This window comes from Loxodonta africana, chromosome 7 (assembly GCF_030014295.1).
Source record: "Loxodonta africana isolate mLoxAfr1 chromosome 7, mLoxAfr1.hap2, whole genome shotgun sequence".
In the NCBI taxonomy this organism is placed as follows: Eukaryota; Metazoa; Chordata; class Mammalia; order Proboscidea; family Elephantidae; genus Loxodonta; species Loxodonta africana.
Window position 1 is genome coordinate 108,680,187 of NC_087348.1, and position 18,481 is coordinate 108,698,667.

The following is an 18,481-nucleotide window of genomic DNA, read 5'->3' on the forward strand; positions in this document are numbered from 1 at the left end:
TACCATCTCACCCCAGCATTACTGGCACAAATGAATAAGACAGAAAATAACAAATGTTGGAGAGGCTGCAGGGATATTGGAACTCTCATGCACTGCTGGTGGGAATGCAAAATGATACAACCATTTTGGAAAATGATATGGCACTTCCTTAGAAAGCTAGAAATAAAAATACTATATGATCCAGCAATCCTACTCCTAGGAATACATCCTAGAGAAATTAAGATTTGTCACACGAATAGACATATGCACACCCATGTTCATTGCAGCATTGTTCACAATAGCAAAAAGATGGAAACAACCTGGATGCTCATTGACAGATGAATGGATAAACAAACTGAGGTACATACACACAGTGGAGTATTATGCAACACTAAAGAACAACGATGAATCCGTGAAGCATCTCATAACATGGATGCACCTGGAGGACACTATGCTGAGTGAAATAAGTCAATCATGAAAGGACAAATATTGTATGAGACCCCTACTGTAAAAACTCATGAAAAGGTTTATACATAAAAAGAATAATTTTTGATGGAGACAAGGGAGGGGAGAGGTAGGGATGGAAAAATGCTTAATAGACGATAGACAAGCAGCAACTTTGGTGAACTTGTGAACAAGACAGTACACAATACTGGGGAAGCCAACACAACCTGTACAAGGCAAGCCCATGGTAGCTCCATAGACACATCCAAACTCCCTGAGTGACTGAATTGCTGTGCTGAGGGCTGTGGGGACCATAGTCTCAGGGAACATCTAGCTCAATTAGCATAACGGAGTTTATGAAGAAAATGTTCTACATTCTACTTTGGTGAGTAGCATCTGGGGTCTTAATAGCCTGTGAGGGGCCATCTAGGATACTCCACTGGTCTCACCCCTTCGGGAGCAAGGAAGAATGAAGAAAACTAAAGATACAAGGGAAAAATTACTTCAAAGGACTAATGGACCACATCTACCACGGCATCCACCGGACTGAGTCTAGTACAACTAGATGGTGCCTACTGGCTGCTCTGATTGGGATCACAATAGAGGGTCCCGGACAGAGCTGGAGAAAAATGTAGAACAAAATTCCAACTGAAAAAGACAGACCAGACTTGCTGGCCTGACAGAGACTGGAGAAACCCTGAGAGTACGGCCCCCAGACACCTCTTCAGCTCAGTATTGAGGCCACTCCTGAGGTTCACCCTTTAGCCAAAAATTAAACAGATCCATGGAAAAAAACAAGGCTAAAGGGGTGCACCAACCCTGAGGCAGGAACTGGGAGGTAGGAGGGAACAGGAAAGCTGGTAATAGGGAACCCAGGGTTGAGAAGGGAGAGTGTTGACATGTCATGGGGTTGTTAACCAATGTCATACAACAATGTATGTCCTGTTTGATGAGAAACTAGGTTGTTCTGTAAACCTTCATCTAAAGTTCGATTAAAAAAAAAAAGAATAACAACAACAAAAAAAGCCGGTGGTCTTTCAAAATTCTATCATGTCATCTCTGGCATCGTTTCTATTACCAAGGCCATATTTTCCAACTACTGATCCTTCTTCTTTGCTTCCAACTTTCCATTTTCAATCAGCAGTAATTATCAATGCATCTTGATAATTTTGATCAATTTCAGACCACAGAAGTTGGTAAAAATATTCAATTTCCTCATCTTTGCCATTAGTGGTTAACGCATTTCGGGAGAGCTTTTAGACTGAGACAGACTAAGAAGAACCTGGGGGTCTACCTTTGAAAAAACTGGCCAGTGAAAACCTTACGAAGAACAGGAAAACATTGTCTGATATAGTCCCGGAAAATGAGCACCACAGTTTGGAATGCACTCAAAATACGACTGGGGAAGAACTGCATCCTCAAAGTAGAGTCTGCCTTAACGACACGGATGGAGTCAAGCTTCAGGACCTTTATTTACTGATGTGGCAGGACTCAAAATGGGAAGAAACAACTGCAAACATCCAATAATAATCAGAACATGGAATGTGCAAAATATGAATCTAGGAAAATTGGAAATCATCAAAACTAAAATGGAACTCAGAAAGCCGGATATCCTCGGCATTAGTGAGCTGAAATGGACTGGTATTGGACATTTTGAATCAGGCAATCATATGGTTTACTATGCCAGAAATGACAAATTGAAGAGGAATGGCATCACATTTATTGTCAAAAAGAACATTTCAAGATCTATCCTGAAGTACAACTCTGTCAGTGATAATATCCATAAGCATACAAGGAAGTCTAGTTAATAGGACTACTTACACGCCAACCACTAAGGCCAAAGATAAATTGAATATTTTTTAACAACTTCTGCAGTCTGAAATTGATTAAACATGCAATCAAGATGCATTGATAATTACTGGTGATTGAAATGCAAAAGTTGGAAGCAAAGAAGGATTGGTACTTGGAAAATATGGCCTTGGTGATAGCAATGATGCTGGAGATCACATGATCAAATTCTGGTAGCCCAATGACTTCTTTATTGTAAATACCTTTTTCAACAACAGAAATGGTGAGTAAACATGTGGACCTCACAGGAATCAAATCAACTACATTTGTGGAAAGAGACAATGGAAAAGTTCAATATTATCAGTCCGAACAAGACAGAGGTCCACTGAGGAATGGAACATCAATTGCTCATATTCAAGTTCAAGCTGGATAACAGTGCCAAGAATGGGAATCCCTGAAGACTTAATTATGCCCTTGGGGAAACTGTACTTAGACCAAGAGGCAGGTGTTCCAACAGAACAAGGGGATACTGCACGGTTTAGAGTTAGTGAAGGTGTGCATCAGGGCTGTAGCATTTGACCATACTTATTCAATGTGCATGCTGAGCAATTAATCTGAAAAACTGGATTATGAAGAAGAACAGGGCATCAGGATTGGTGGAAGCCTCATTAACAACCTGACATATGTAGATGACACAACCTTGCTTGTTGAAAATGAAGAGGATTTGAAACACTTATTGAAGAAGATAAAAGACCACACCCTTCAGTATGGATTACGCCTCAACATAAAGCAAAAATCCTCACAACTGGATCAATAAGCAACATCAAGATAAATGGAGAAAAGATTGAACTTCTCAAGAATTTATTTGGCTTGGATCTATAATCAACAGCCACAAAAGCAGCAGTCAAGAAATCAGACGACGCATTGCATTGGACAAATCTGCTGTAAGAGATCTCTTTAAAGTTTTAAAAAGTAAAGATTTCACTTTAAGGAATAAGTGAGCCTGACCCAAGCCGTGGTGTTTTCAGTTGCCTCATATGCATGTGAAAGCTGGGCAGTGAATAAAGAGGACCAAAGAAGAATAGATGCTTTTGAATTATGGTGTTCAGAAAGAATATCCGATATACCATAGACTGCCAGAAGAACGAACAAATCTGTCTTGGAAGAAGTAGAGCCAGAGTGCTCATCAGAAGCAAAGATGACTAGACTTCCTGTCACATAGTTAGGACTTGTTATCAGGAGGGACCAGTCCTAGGAGAAGGACATCATGCTTGGTAAAGTGGAAGGTCAGCAAAAAAGAGGAAGAGCCTCCTTGAAAGGGATTAATACAGTGGCTACAACAATGGGCTCAAACATCGCAATGATTGTGAGTATGGCTCAGAAACTGGGAGTGTTTCCTTCTGTTGTATATAGGGTCACTATGAGTCAGAATAGACTAAATGGCACCACCAACAACAACAAAGATAGGAGCAATGTAAATACACAAAACCCAATTAGTTCTCCATAAAAAGGATACCACTACTTATGTATTACTAATATTCATAAGAATAAAAAATAGGCAGACAGGAAGTTTCCAAAATTAAAAAAAAAAACAAAAAACGAGAGGGCACTAGATTTGGACAGATTCTCAAACATACCAGTAAACTAAAATAATTAGAGCAGTATGGTACTGGTACATGAATTCACAAACACACAAACAGATTCAGATTCAGATATACCCATCCATTGCCATCAAGACGATTCTGACTCATAATGACCCTGTAGATATAGATATATACAAATTTACTCTATTCTAACATGAGATCCACTTGCACCTGGAGCAGTAGGAAAGAGCTGAGACTTGTGCCCAGAATAAGTGAAGACATTGCTTAGAAAGCCAGTGCCTAAGATCAGCGGAGACTGACTGTAAGGAACAGTTCATTCAAATAATACATGTGAATTAAAAAAAAAAAAAATGAATTTCTAGGTTTTAGACTCAGTAAGAAAAATCTCACTGGCAGCTTAAAGTTTAAATATAGAAATGGAAACACAGGTGAAGCATGAATCTACCAAATTTCAAGTTTGGGAATGGCCAACTCCTTCCCTCAGGGAGTAGAAAAGAGTCCTCAGAAGTGTAGCTCCCCCCCCGCCCGCCCCCAAGGTGCCTACCTTCCCTCCCACCCCAGTTCAGCACAGGGGTAGAGAGGACAGTTCCCTCTAGAAGGAAGGGGCCATAGTTTCACACATGTCTTCCTGCCAACTCTGGCAGGAAGATGGAACAAAACTGCTCACATCAGAAATATTCAGTCGAAAGTGGTGTATACCCCCTTGCTCAATCATCTCATTCTTTATTCCAAGAGCCTTACTTGCACGGAGTTCCTCAGGGGGGTGGTATTGTGCTGTAGGAAATCCCCTACAGGCTCTTTCTAGAATTCTACCCCCAGCATAGTCCCCCAGGGACTGAAATTAAAATATTCACTGGGAGAGTCAAGAACTTGATAACAATTATTTTAATGCCAGATTTAAAAAAAAAATGTGCCAGAAAATAAAAGACGACTTTGTATTGCAGCCTTAAGATGGAATTGCACTCATATATTCTTGTAATTCCAGCAAGCTCATAATATAGGTGAATAACCATATTTATTCCAGGTAATGGGCCACTAGACACGTTTTCATTTAAAAATATTAAATCATCGCAGTTTTGCATTTCAGGCTACATTCCTAATTAATAACATCCAAATGTTACATTAAGTAGAACAACCTAAGAGACAATGAAGTGTTGATTAGCTTTGATGGAGAAAGGCTCCTTCAGATATGGCATTCCCAGGTTCCTGACTTCTCCCTGATCATATGAGGTCAGTGTAAAAGAAAGGCCTGAGCGGGTAATTGAAGGGGATAATACAACTCTCTATGAGGGAACTTTTGGCAACATTAACAAAACTCATACTTCCATTGTCAAAATCAACAAACACACCAATCCGCCCCATGGTTTCTCTACATCCTGAGAGAGCATTAGGGACGTGGTGAAGAGATGGTAACGATTATCCTCCTTCACGCATGAAAGTACTACGTCCTCAGACTCGATCACTGAGCAGTTCTTCCTTATCCAAGAATCCTTATTACAAACTCCAACAGCCCAGTCCTAAGAGTCATCCACATCTGTCTCCCAGTAGAGTTTTCCAGAGGTGAAAGCCTGGGATCCCCATGCAGCAGAGCAGTTAGATCTTCCAGAAGGAAAAGGTACCTCTTGAAGCTCATGACTAAGCCACTAACTTCTCACTTCATCAAACAGCATGATATTCGGACTGCTTATTTCATAATTGAAAGAAATTTCCACTGTGGAAAAAAGAGCATCTCCCAGTCAAGATCAGTTTTTAAATTCCTATGGAATGAGAAGGTCACTGTATCTAGAGTGTCAATGGAAAAATAGGCCAAGACTATAAGGGAAGTTCTAGCCTGAAAATATCAGACTGAGGAGTATCAGTGGATGTGCAGAAGACAAAAACACCTAACAATGTCAATAGGCCAAAAAAAAAAAAAAAAGTCCTAAAATATCAGCGCATGTACAAGGGAGGGAGGTCATGCCATCTTCTGGATGGTTGCTTTTCATGACACTTTAAAATCCAGAACTGTCCATTGATGGCAGTCCATAGACTATAATTTACCTCCACCATCCCTTTTCTCAGATATAAATAAATGGTGATTACTTTCCAGGCATGTTATAATGTTTGTTTAGCAAACAAATTTAATCTTAAGAATAGTATTTGAGAATGCGTTTTAGAATGGGTCTCCTACTAAGCATTTTCTGGCTTTTAACCCTGGTTGCATCTCAGGCCTAGTCTTTCTCTGCCTGCTAGGCTAAAGCCCTGGTTTGGGTCTACCATGGAGCTCTGCATGCTGCCTCATCAAGCACCAACTTTATTGTTGTTCATAGATTCTGGTTTTCTGCCTACTGCTTTTTTATGTTTATTCGTGTATTTTTATGATCATATTAATTAAAATACATTATTACAAATTCAATTACTAAGAAACATTAATGGAAAAATTTTTTTCAAATACCTGCATTTAACCTGAAATTTGAAATTTCTAAAGTAATATTCAGGTCTGTATGACACACCCAGTAATTGATGTTGTGTCTGAGAATGGTTCTAGCTCTCAAGGAGCCCTTTTTCTAATCGTTTCCTCTCAATTTTAAGTAATTTCTTACAGATCTGACTCACATTTAGCCTTTCCCTAACTTTCATTTAGATATTTTCCATATTATCATGTGGCAAATACAACTATAAATGTCTTTTCACAGGCTGTTCTCTCCTAAATCAAGAATCAATAAAGAAGGAAAGAATGCCCATAGAAAACCAAAACTGAAGGACACTGTATGAGATCCCACTACTGGGCTGACACTCACCTCGGAACTGGCTGAACCTGTCTACCAGGCCAGTGATGGGTCTGGCACTGAGCGCTGGGTTCTCAGGCTGGGGCATGTGCAGCTGCATGGACTCACCACCCCTGCAAGGGGGAGAATCAGTTAATCTTTCAGGTGCCAAATGCGTCACCACAGTATGTAAAAGAAGATGCCAGCATTAACTGAAAATGTTTCAGCAGAACCCATTGCTTATATTGTGCTGTGTCTCCACAAGCCTGTGATGGGCTTGTACCATTCTTAGAGAATCATTCTTTCTTCTCTGCCTGCTTCCTTCTCCTGCCCCTCAGAGGTACTTGCCTCTCTCACCCACAACCTGGCATAAACTAGTCCATTCACTTCAATAACTTTATGTGTTTGAAACCTAAAACCGTAGGTAGTTGTCTTCTAGCCACTTATGAACCGAGCCTTGCAACACATACTTCCCTGAGTCTCAGGGAAGAAACAATGCTAATTTGTGACAGATGGAGCAGTAAAACATACACAACGTGCCTGCACAGAAAATATCTAATCCTTCTATAAATTAGGTTCTCACATTGTTAGAAACACCATGGTCTCTTTCACAGCCCTCATGGAGCTCTGATTTGTAGTGAAGGCCACAATTTACCCTGTCAATATATCTCCCAAATCCTGTGAAGAGAATAAAAAGAAAAGTTTAGAATTATTTGCAAATTGGTGGTTCTGCCAACCTAGTCTTCAGGTTTGAGCAAGTTCAGAAGGTACCACCCACCCACCACCATGGTTTTTTGGTAAATTGAGTTTTCCAGGCAATGTCTGCATTTATTCTGGGCAGAAATCCCATGTACTTTCTGCTGCACCAGATGCAACTGAATCTCACCTTCAGCATAGTTATAGTGTATATACTCTACATATAGTATATATAGATATATATACACACATAGGTACATATATATGTGTGTATATATATACTACATGTAGAGTATATTTTTTATACATATACTAGCATTTCCTAGTATATATCATATGTATACGTATATCATATTATATGTTTCTGAATTTCTCCTGCAGATCTCCTGCCAGTCTCTTGGTTCTGCTGCCTGTACTGCCGATATTTTTCTGCTGCTGCTTCTCACTGTCTTGCCGTTTCACTGCAAAAGCATTCTCTGTGTCTCCTGGATCTGGGAGGGTCTCAGCACAGGGGTTCCTGGTCCAAAGGACTTGCCCCACTCCTGGCTGTCCTTTCACGGTAGTTCTGAGATCCTCATTTGCACAGTCCCCCCGGATCACTTAGCGGGAGGTACAAAGCCAGGACAAGAAAGGGCACACAAAATCAATCCGTGGCACAGCAAACAACAACAAACAAATCGAGACTCACTGATTCTTCTTGACTATGAGCTGCAGAGAGGGATGACTGGGCAGGATCAAGCTTCCTTGGTCTCCAGCCTCTGAGGCTTATGGTGCTTCCCGCCCGATTTGGGAAAATCCCTTCAGTACAAAAGAAAGTGCGATAAATAATGTGAACTTTGATAAGGTTTAAAATAAGAAAATGATGTCTTAATAAAGTTATCAGAAATCAGATGAATCCCCATCATTAAAGAACCATAAACAAGTTTTCTCCATTGTACAGGAATTTGAGAAAGCCTAAAGGTGCGGGCCATCAACAAAATGGGCTGACACAGCAGCTGCAACAATGCGCTCACATATAGCAAAAATGATGAGGACAGTACATTATTGGGCAGGGTTTTGTTCTGTTGTGCATAGGGTCCCTGTGAGTAGGAGCTTACTCAAGGGCACCTAAAAACAGCGACAGGAAGGTATTTCAAAGGAGAGTACAGGGAGCTGGTGCCTCAGAGCAAGGGGAACCTCATCTTACTGGTGGAGCCATTGCTTGTTTCTGGAGCAAAGAGAGTTTCTTCTGTCTAGCGGTCTCGAGAGGTAGCCCCCTTTTCCCTGTGATTTTCAGTCACGCATTTCCCTCCTCCCAGACTTCCCTCAGATCATCCCTCCCCCATCTGACTGGTTCTATCCACTGGTGCTGGAGGATCCGGAGATCCCTGGGGCTTGCAGGTCCCAAAACATCACTTCCCACCCTCCTACCCCCACCCCCTATGCAGCCAGACATGTGCCTAGCTGGTCCCCTTAATGCAGATACACTCTCCCTGCTGAGTTTCTGCCCTCTGTCCCCAGAGCTGGACCTCGCTTTTTGTCCTATTCCCGGAAGGCTCAATTCAGGGAAAATCCAAGATTTCAGAGGACTAAAGCAAAGGGTTGGTGGCCTTCTGGGTGCTCACAGAGCTTCCTGAACATATGAAAGGGGCATCGGGGAAACTGGGGCTCCGTCCTTCCCTCTCTCTTCCTGACAGTAACTTCTGCTCCTCAGAGCCTCTCTCCATCTCTCATCTGGCTCAGGCTGTTGTGGGCCCAGAATCTCTGTGTCCACGAGGAGATGCTTTAAGCACTCTTGTGCAGAGCTCTGAGCTGCTTCTCCATATCCACAGCTTGGCTTTCCCGAAACCACAAAGGTTATCTGGGTTCAATAGTAAAAGAAGGAGGGTTTCTCAAGGGTCCAAGGTTGTATCTCAATTCACCCCATCGATAGTGGACTAAATGGATTGGAGACATAAACCTGTCATTATCACCTTCTCAAGTAGAAATAAAATCCAATTTACCTGAATGCAACTCTTTCTCTTCCCTGTTCAGGAGGTCCCCCTGAGTTGGGGCTTCTCAGCCTTTCGTTCCTCTTTCTCCTGAGTTGGGATGGGGAGTGCCAGACAGAGAATCCGGGCCCTGCTCTAGTTCTTGAGGCCTTGGAGGCTTGATCTGGAGTCTGCAGGGCAAAAGAAATCTCCATTCTGTAGTGGTGGTCAAAGCTGGCCTTACATAAAATTCTTGCATTGAAATGAAAAAATAAAATCAATAACTAAAATACAACTGTTCCTAAAGCCAACCTCAGGCAAACCATTTCCAAATTTTCCAAGACATTTGCTAGAATCATAAACTAGTGACTCATCTTTTCTACCTTTTTAAACTGTTAAAAATAAAAGTCCTTAGTTAAAAAAAAAAAAAATTTATAAAGCTGGTATGTGGGGGTTCATTTGCTGAAAAGTTAATTTTTTTTTTAATTTGAAATGATTTTCTTGAATTTGGGTTTGTTTCTAGCATAGTTTCTGGCCCATTTATCTTTGTCCTTGTTCCTATATCAATACTGCACTTGCAAGAGGTAGATTCAAAAATAATATTCCAATCTTACTGAAAACAAGTTTTTTATAGTGTACAAAACTGGGAACAGACTGGGAGATTGGAATGGGTCACAGAGGTCAGTCTCCATCTGAGTCATCCAGCCTAGTGCCTTGGGCCTCTCTGAGTTGACACAAGGCTTCACCACTTGCTTAAAAGGATGGCCGATGGCCTCACTAGGTTTCCGGTCCATGCCCCGCAGCATGGCTAGCCCGTAGGCCTCCACAGGCACTGTCTCGTAATCTGCCTCCTCACTGTCTGCCCCTTCTCTTTGAGGATGCATTCTTTCTGGATCATGGAGACAGTGAGCCTGGAGTTGACACCCTCATTCTCTGTCTCCTCCAGACTTTTCTCAGATTCCTCAATGAGCTTCTTCATGGCCTGGGACATTACCACCCCAACCACCAAGGCCTCAGCATCTCTGGATGCTCCAGGTGGCTGGGTCAGTAGCTGCCTGCAATGTCCATTCTGGATCTAGATGATGACAAATTCCCTGGGGGCTTCTGAGGGCTTCATACTCTTCAGCTTCCTCCTTTTCACAGTCTTGAAGAAAAATTTCTCCTCCAGGGTGGCCCTCACACTGTCTCTAAGGTCCACCACCCACCTCTGGGTGGAGATGTGACTGAAGGGGAAAGAAATTGGGGCAGTAGAGTCTGCTACTGGCTTCAAAACCTTCTCTTCAGCGACATTGTCCAACATCTTGCTCCGATTCCCCTGCAGGTGCCCTGTTTGCGTGGTTCCTTGGCCTCTCCCACCTCGGGCCTCACTCTCACATCTGCCCTACTGGGGCAAGTGTACAAAAACACTGTAGCTGCACTGATAAGTGCCTGGAGGCACCCCACTCTGCCAGTAAACTTCAGCCAGAAGGCACTCAACTCTCATGCTCTGTGGGTTGGCAAGCCTAGCTCCACCAATCAGTGCCCAGAGGCACCCCACTTTGCCAGGAAGTCTGCTCTACAAAGGCTCTCAGCTCTCTCATTCTGTGGGTTGGCTCCAGAACTGTCTGGCATTGGTCTCCTGGTTCTGCTGCTGGCCAGTTCTTCGGTGCTGCTTCTCACCATCTGCCCTGTCTCCAGTGTAAACCGTTTTCCTCACTTTCTTCTGAGCCCTCTAACCATTCAGTTTCAAAACCGCTTCCACATTTTAGATATCTGTTAGAGCAACACCCCACTCCCAGTGCCACAACAATATACCTATGATGATGGGAGGATGATGCATTGTTCACCCTCATGCAAGCATTCAACTGCCAATTTGTATAAATTTTCTGAAGAAATATCAAGAAAAGAATGGATGTAGATTCAGAGAGTTGAAGTCCATATTTTGGGGTTCATTTATTTAAAAAATAACAAACTCATGACTTTCATAGGTTGACTCAAGGCATGACTTCCTACTAGACATTGAGTGTGGCACTTTGTTTAAGCAGATTGAAAAGTAGTTAATTCAATCATTGGCATCAGAGTGTTTCTCTATTATGCAAAGCAAAATCTAATCATCTACACCAATCCCTTTCTGAAAGCTTGATAAACGCAATCAGTTTGAGAAAATGGGTGTGGCCTTCAGAGGGTCTATAAAACATCATCCAAGGAGGCAAACTCATTCTTCTTCAGATCCACTGTGATTTGAGTTGCCTCGGCCGTGGAGACTTCTGAAATGGACTGCTACCATAGATGACCACCTAATCCCTGAAGTGAATTTAGCTGGACTTTTGAACTTGACGGCACCTAACAGCAACAATTCATTGAACGATAATGGGAAAACCCATGACCAGTACACACAGGTGAGTAAACAGTTTCCACAAATTCAACTTCTCCTATTTTCTCTTAAAAAATAGGAATTTTAATTCATCTGCCTGTCTGCCAATCTAAGAATTTAGTAGCTAGAAATGATTTCATTACTTTAAACTTACCAACTGTCATCAAGTCAATTCCTACCCATGGTGATCTCATGTGTGTCAGAGTGGAATTGTGCCCCGTAGGGTTTTCAATGGCTGAAACTTTTGGGAAGCAGATTTCCAAGCCTTTCTTCTGAGGGATGCTTGGATGAACTTGAACTTCCAACCTTTCAGTTAGCGGTTTAACAGTGGAACAAGTTAACCATTTGTACCACCCAAAGACATGCAGTCTCTTCTTCCTATATATTTTATCAATGAATCAGATAAATTATTTTTGCTCTATTAGTTTATATATTACTTGATTGTCTGCGTATATTGTGAGTGTGACTAGATAATTATCTCCAGGTAGCTTGCAATGTTTTAGCTGCTGAAATCCTTGTGTTGTTGATGTTGTTTGGTGCTGTGGAGTCAATTTTGACTCATATCAACCCTAGAGGACAGAGTAGAACTGCCCTGTAGGATTTTCCTGTCTGTAATTGTTATGGGAGCAGATCACCAGGCTTTTCTCCCAAGGTGCCACTGGGAGGGATCAAATGTCCAATCTTTCAGTTAGCAGCTGAGCACCAACAGGGCCCTTTGTGTATTTGTTTGTATAACAGGACTATATATATTGTTGGCCTATGTGATGTGTTGAATTAAGAAATACTCATTGTAAGATTGTTGTTGTTGTGAGGTGCCTTTGAGTTGGGGCCGCCTCATAGTAACCCTGTGTAGAGCAGAATGAAACACTGCACACTCTTGTACCATTCTCATATTCCTTGCTATGTGTGAGCCTATGGCTGCAGCCACTGTGTCAGTCCACCTCACTGAGGCTCTTCTACTTTTTTTTTTTTAATTAACTTTTATTGAGCTTCAAGTGAAGGTTTACAAATCAAGTCAGACTGTCACATATAAGTTTATATACATCTTACTCCCTACTTCCACTTGCTTTCCCCCTAATGAGTCAGCCCTTCCAGTCTCTCCTTTCGTGACAATTTTGCCCGCTTCCAACTCTCTCTATCCTCCATCCCCCCTCCAGACAGGAGATGCCAACACAGTCTCAAGTGTCCACCTGATACAATTAGCTCACTCTTCATCAGCATCTCTCTCCTACCCACTGTCCAGTCCCTTTCATGTCTGATGAGTTGTCTTCGGGGATGGTTCCTGTCCTGTGTCAACAGAAGGTTTGGGGACCATGACCGCCAGGATTCCTCTAGTCTCAGTCACACCATTAAGTATGGTCTTCTTATGAGAATTTGGGGTCTGCATCCCACTGATCTCCTGCTCCCTCAGGGGTCCTCTGTTGTGCTCCCTGTCAGGGCAGTCATCGATTGTGGCCGGGCACCAACTAGTTCTTCTGGTCTCAGGATGATGTAGGTCTCTGGTTCATGTGGCCCTTTCTGTCTCTTGGGCTCTTAGTTATCGTGTGACCTTGGTGTCCTTCATTCTCCTTTGATCCAGGTGGATTGAGACCAATTGATGCATCTTAGATGGCCGCTTGTTAGCATTTAAGACCCCAGACTCCACATTTCAAAGTGGGATGAAGAATGTTTTCATAATAGAATTATTTTGCCAATTGACTTAGAAGTCCCCTTAAACCATGGTCCCCAAACCCCCGCCATTGCTCCGTTGACCTTTGAAGCATTCATTTTATCCCGGAATCTTCTTTGCTTTTGGTCCAGTCCATTTGAGCTGACCTTCCATGTATTGAGTATTGTCCTTCCCTTCACCTAAAGCAGTTCTTATCTACTAATTAATCAGTAAAAAACCCTCTCCCACCCTCCCTCCCTCCTCCTCTCGTAACCACAAAAGTATGTGTTCTTCTAAGTTGGTAAGATTTCTCAAGATATTATAATAGTGGTCTTATACAATATTTGTCCTTTTGCCTCTGACTAATTTCGCTCAGCATAATGCCTTCCAGGTTCCTCCATGTTATGAAATGTTTCACAGATTCATGACTGTTCTTTATCGTGCGTAGTATTCCATTGTGTGAATATACCACAATTTTTTTACCCATTCATCTGTTGATGGACACCTTGTTTGCTTCCAGCTTTTTGCTATTGTAAACAGAGCTGCAATAAACATGGGTGTGCATATATCTGTTTGTGTGAAGGCTCTTATTTCTCTAGGGTATATTCCGAGGAGTGGGATTTCTGGGTTGTATGGTAGTTCTATTTCTAACTGTTTAAGATAACACCAGATAGATTTCCAAAGTGGTTGTGCCATTTTACATTCCCACCAGCAGTGTATAAGAGTTCCAATCTCTCCGCAGCCTCTCCAACATTTATTATTTTGTGTTTTTTGGATTAATGCCAGCCTTGTTGGAGTGAGATGGAATCTCATGGTGGTTTTAATTTGCATTTCTCTAATGGCTAATGATCGAGAGCATTTTCTCATGTATCTCTTAGCTGCCTGAATATCTGCTTTAGTGAAGTGTGTGTTCATATCCTTTGCCCACTTCTTGATTGGGTTGTTTGTCTTTTTGTGGTTGAGTTTTGACAGAATCATATAGATTTTAGAGATCAGGCGCTGGTCGGAGATGTCATAGCTGAAAATTCTTTCCCAGTTTGTAGGTGGTCTTTTTACTCTTTTGGTGAAGTCTTTAGATGAGCATAGGTGTTTGATTTTTAGGAGCTCCCAGTTATCTGGTTTCTCTTCGTCATTTTTGGTAATGTTTTGTATTCTATTTATGCCTTGTATTAGGGCTTCTAAGGTTGTCCCTATTTTTTATTCCATGATCTTTAATGTTTTAGTCTTCATGTTTCGGTCTTTGAGCCACTTGGAGTTAGTTTTTGTGCTTGGTGTGAGGTATGGGTCCTGTTTCACATTTTTTTGCAAATGGATATCCAGTTATGCCAGCACCATTTGTTAAAAAGACTATCTTTTCCTCAATTAACTGACACTGGGCCTTTGTCAAATATCAGCTGCTCGTATGTGATGGATTTATATCTGGGTTCTCAATTCTGTCCCACTGGTCTATGTGCCTGTTGTACCAATACCAGGCTGTTTTGACTACTGTGGCTGTATAATAGGTTCTGAAATCAGATAGAGTGAGGCCTCCCACTTCCTTCTTCTTTTTCAGTAATGCTTTACTTATCCGAGGCTTCTTTCCCTTCCATATGAAGTTGGTGATTTGTTTATCAACTTAAAAAATGACATTGGAATTTGGATCGGAAGTGCATTGTATGTATAGATGGCTTTTGGTAGAATAGACATTTTTACTATGTTAAGTCTTCCTATCCATGAGCAAGGTATGTTTTTCCACTTAAGTATGTCCTTTTGAATTTCTCATAGTAGAGCTTTGTAGTTTTCTTTGTATAGGACTTTTACATCCTTGGTAAGATTTATTCCTAAGTATTTTATCTTCTTGGGGGCTACTGTGAATGGTATTGATTTGGTTATTTCCTCTTCGATGTTCTTTTTGTTGATGTAGAAGAATCCAAGTGATTTTTGTATGTTTCTCTTCTAACCTGAGACTCTGCCAAACTCTTCTATTAGTTTCAGTAGTTTTCTGGAGGATTCCTCAGGGTTCGCTGTGTATAAGATCATGTCATCTGCAAATAGAGATAATTTTACTTCCTCCTTGCCAATCCCGATGCCCTTTATTTCTTTGTCTAGCCTAATTGCTCTGGCTAGGACTTCTAGCACAATGTTGAATAAGAGCGGTGATAAAGGGCATCCTTGTCTCGTTCCGGTTCTCAAGGGAAATGCTTTCAGGTTCTCTCCATTTAGACTGATGTTGGCTGTTGGCTTTGCATAGGTGCCCTTTATTATGTTGAGGAATTTTCCTTCAATTCCTATTTTGGTGAGAGTTTTTATCATAAATGGGTGTTGGACATTGTCAAATGCCTTTTCTGCATCAATTGATAAGATGATGTGGTTTTTGTCTTTTGTTTTATTTATGTGGTGGATTACATTAATGGTTTTTCTAATATTAAACCAACCCTGCAAACCCTGCATACCTGGTATAAATCCCACATGGTCGTTGTGGATTATTTTTTTGATATGTTGTTGAATTCTATTGGCTAGAATTTTGTTGAGGATTTTTGCATGTATGTTCATGAGGGATATAGGTCTGTAATTTTCTATTTTTGTAATGTCTTTACCTGGTTTTGGTATCAGGGAGATGGTGGCTTCATAGAATGAGTTAGGTAGTATTCCATCATTTTCTATGCTTTGAAATACCTTTAGTAGTAGTGGTGTTAACTCTTCTCTGAAAGTTTGGTAGAGCTCTGCAGTGAAGCCGTCCGGGCCAGGGCTTTTTTTGTTGGGAGTTTTTTGATTACCGTTTCAATCTCTTTTTTTGTTATGGGTCTATTTAGTTGTTCTACTTCTGAATGTGTTAGTTTAGGTAGGTAGTGTTTTTCCAGGAATTCATCCATTTCTTCTAGGTTTGCAAATTTGTTAGAGTACAATTTTTCTTAATAATCTGATATGATTCTTTTAATATCTGTTGGGTCTGTTGTGATGTGGCCCTTCTCATTTCTTATTCAGGTTATTTGTTTCCTTTCTTGTATTTCTTTAGTCAGTCTAGCCAATGGTTTATCAATTTTGTCAATTTTTTCAAAGAACCAGCTTTTGGCTTTGTTAATTCTTTCAATTGTTTTTCTGTTCTCTAATTCATTTAGTTCAGCTCTAATTTTTAGTATTTGTTTTCTTCTGATGGATTCTTTTGTTGCTCACTTTCTATTTGTTCAAGTTGTAGGGACAGTTCTCTGATTTTGGCTCTTTCTTCTTTTTGTATGTGTGCATTTATCAATATAAATTGACCTCTGAGCACTGCTTTTGCTGTGTCCCAGAGGTTTTGATAGGAAGTATTTTCATTCTCGTTGCATTCTATGAATTTCCTTATTCCCTCCTTGACGTCTTCTATAACCCAGTCTTTTTTCAGGAGGGTATTGTTCAGTTTCCAAGTATTTGATTTCTTTTCCCTAGTTTTTCTGTTATTGATTTCTAGTTTTATTCCCTTGTGGTCTGAGAAGATGCTTTGGAATATTTTGATGTTTTGGATTCTGCAAAGGTTTGTTTTATGACCTAATATGTGGTCTATTCTAGAGAATGTTCCATGTGCGCTAGAGAAAAAAGTATACTTTGCAGCAGTTGGGTGGAGAGCTCTGTATAAGTCAATGAGGTCAAGTTGGTTGATTGCTGTAATTAGGTCTTCTGTGTGTCTATTGAGCTTCTTACTGGATGTCCTGTCCTTCTCCGAAAGTGGTGTGTTGAAGTCTCCTACTATAATTGTGGAGGTGTCTATCTCACTTCAGTTCTGTTAAAATTTGATTTATGTATCTTGCAGTCCTGTCATTGGGTGTGTAAATATTTAATATGGTTATGTCTTCCTGATCAATTGTCCCTTTTATCATTATATAGTGTCCTTCTTTATCCTTTGTGGTGGATTTAAGTCTAAAGTCTATTTTGTCAGAAATTAATATTGCTACTCCTCTTCTTTTTTGCTTATTGTTTGCTTGATATATTTTTTTCCATCCTTTGAGTTTTAGTTTGTTTGTGTCTCTAAGTCTAAGGTGTGTCTCTTGTAGGCAGCATATAGACGGGTCGTGTTTCTTTATCAAATCTGAGACTCTCTGTCTCTTTATTGGTGCATTTAGTCCATTTACATTCAGCGTAATTATAGATAAATAAGTGTTTAGTGTTGTCATTTTGATGCCTTTTTATGTGTGTTGTTGACAATTTCATTTTTCCACTTACTTTTTTGTGCTGAGACGTTTTTCTTTGTAAATTTTGTGTTCCTCATTTTCATAGTATTTGACTTTATGTTTGCTGAGTCGTAATGTTTTTCTTGGTTTTTATTTTGAGTTATGGAGTTGTTATACCTCTTTGTGGTTACCTTAATATTTACCGCTATTTTTCTAACTAAAAACCTAACTTGTATTGTCCTATATTGCCTTGTAACCCTCTCCATATGGCAGTTCTATGCCACCTTTATTTAGTCCCTGTTTTTGATTATTGTCATCTTTTACATATTGACTTCAATGATTCCCTGTTATGAGCATATTTTCTTAATTAATCTTAATGTGTTTTTGTGATTTCCCTATTTGAGTTGATATCAGGATGTTCTGTTTTGTGACCTTGTGTTGTGCTGGTATCTGATGTTATTGGTTTTCTGACCAAACAATTTCCTTTAGTATTTCTTGTAGCTTTGGTTTGGTTTTTGCAAATTCTCTAAGCTTGTATTTATCTGTAAATCTCTTAATTTCACCTTCATATTTCAGAGAGAGTTTTGCCAGATATATGATCCTTGGCTGGCAGTTTTTCTCCTTCGGTGCTCTGTATATGTCATCCCATCGCCTTCTTGCCTGCATGGTTTCTACTGAGTAGTCTGAACTTATTCTTATTGATTCTCCCTTGAAGGAGACCTTTCTTTTATCCCTGGCTGTTTTTAAAATTTTCTGTTTATCTTTGGTTTTGGCAAGTTTGATGATAATATGTCTTGGTGTTTTTCTTTTTGGATCAATCTTAAATGGGGTTCGATGGGCATCTTGGATAGATATCCTTTCTTCTTTCATGATGTCAGGAAAGTTTTCTGTCAGCAGATCTTCAACTATTTTCTCTGTGTTTTCTGTCCTCCCTCCCTGTTCTGGGACTCCAATCACTCGCAAGTTATCCTTCTTGATAGAGTCCCACATGATTCTTAGGGTTTCTTCATTTTTTTAAATTCTTTTATCTGATTTTTTTTTCAGCTATGTTGGTGTTAATTCCCTGGTCCTCCAGATGTCCCAGTCTGCATTCTAATTGCTTGAGTCTGCTCCTCTGACTTCCTATTGTGTTGTATAATTCTGTAATTT

At 40.5% G+C, this 18,481-nt stretch overlaps 1 pseudogene; it reads right to left on the reverse strand.

The window, feature by feature from the left end:
- LOC104847295 (G-patch domain and KOW motifs-containing protein-like) overlaps nucleotides 1-10,962 on the reverse strand; it is a 28,195-nt pseudogene extending 17,233 nt beyond the window's left edge.
- Between the last annotated feature and the right edge of the window lie 7,519 nt (nucleotides 10,963-18,481).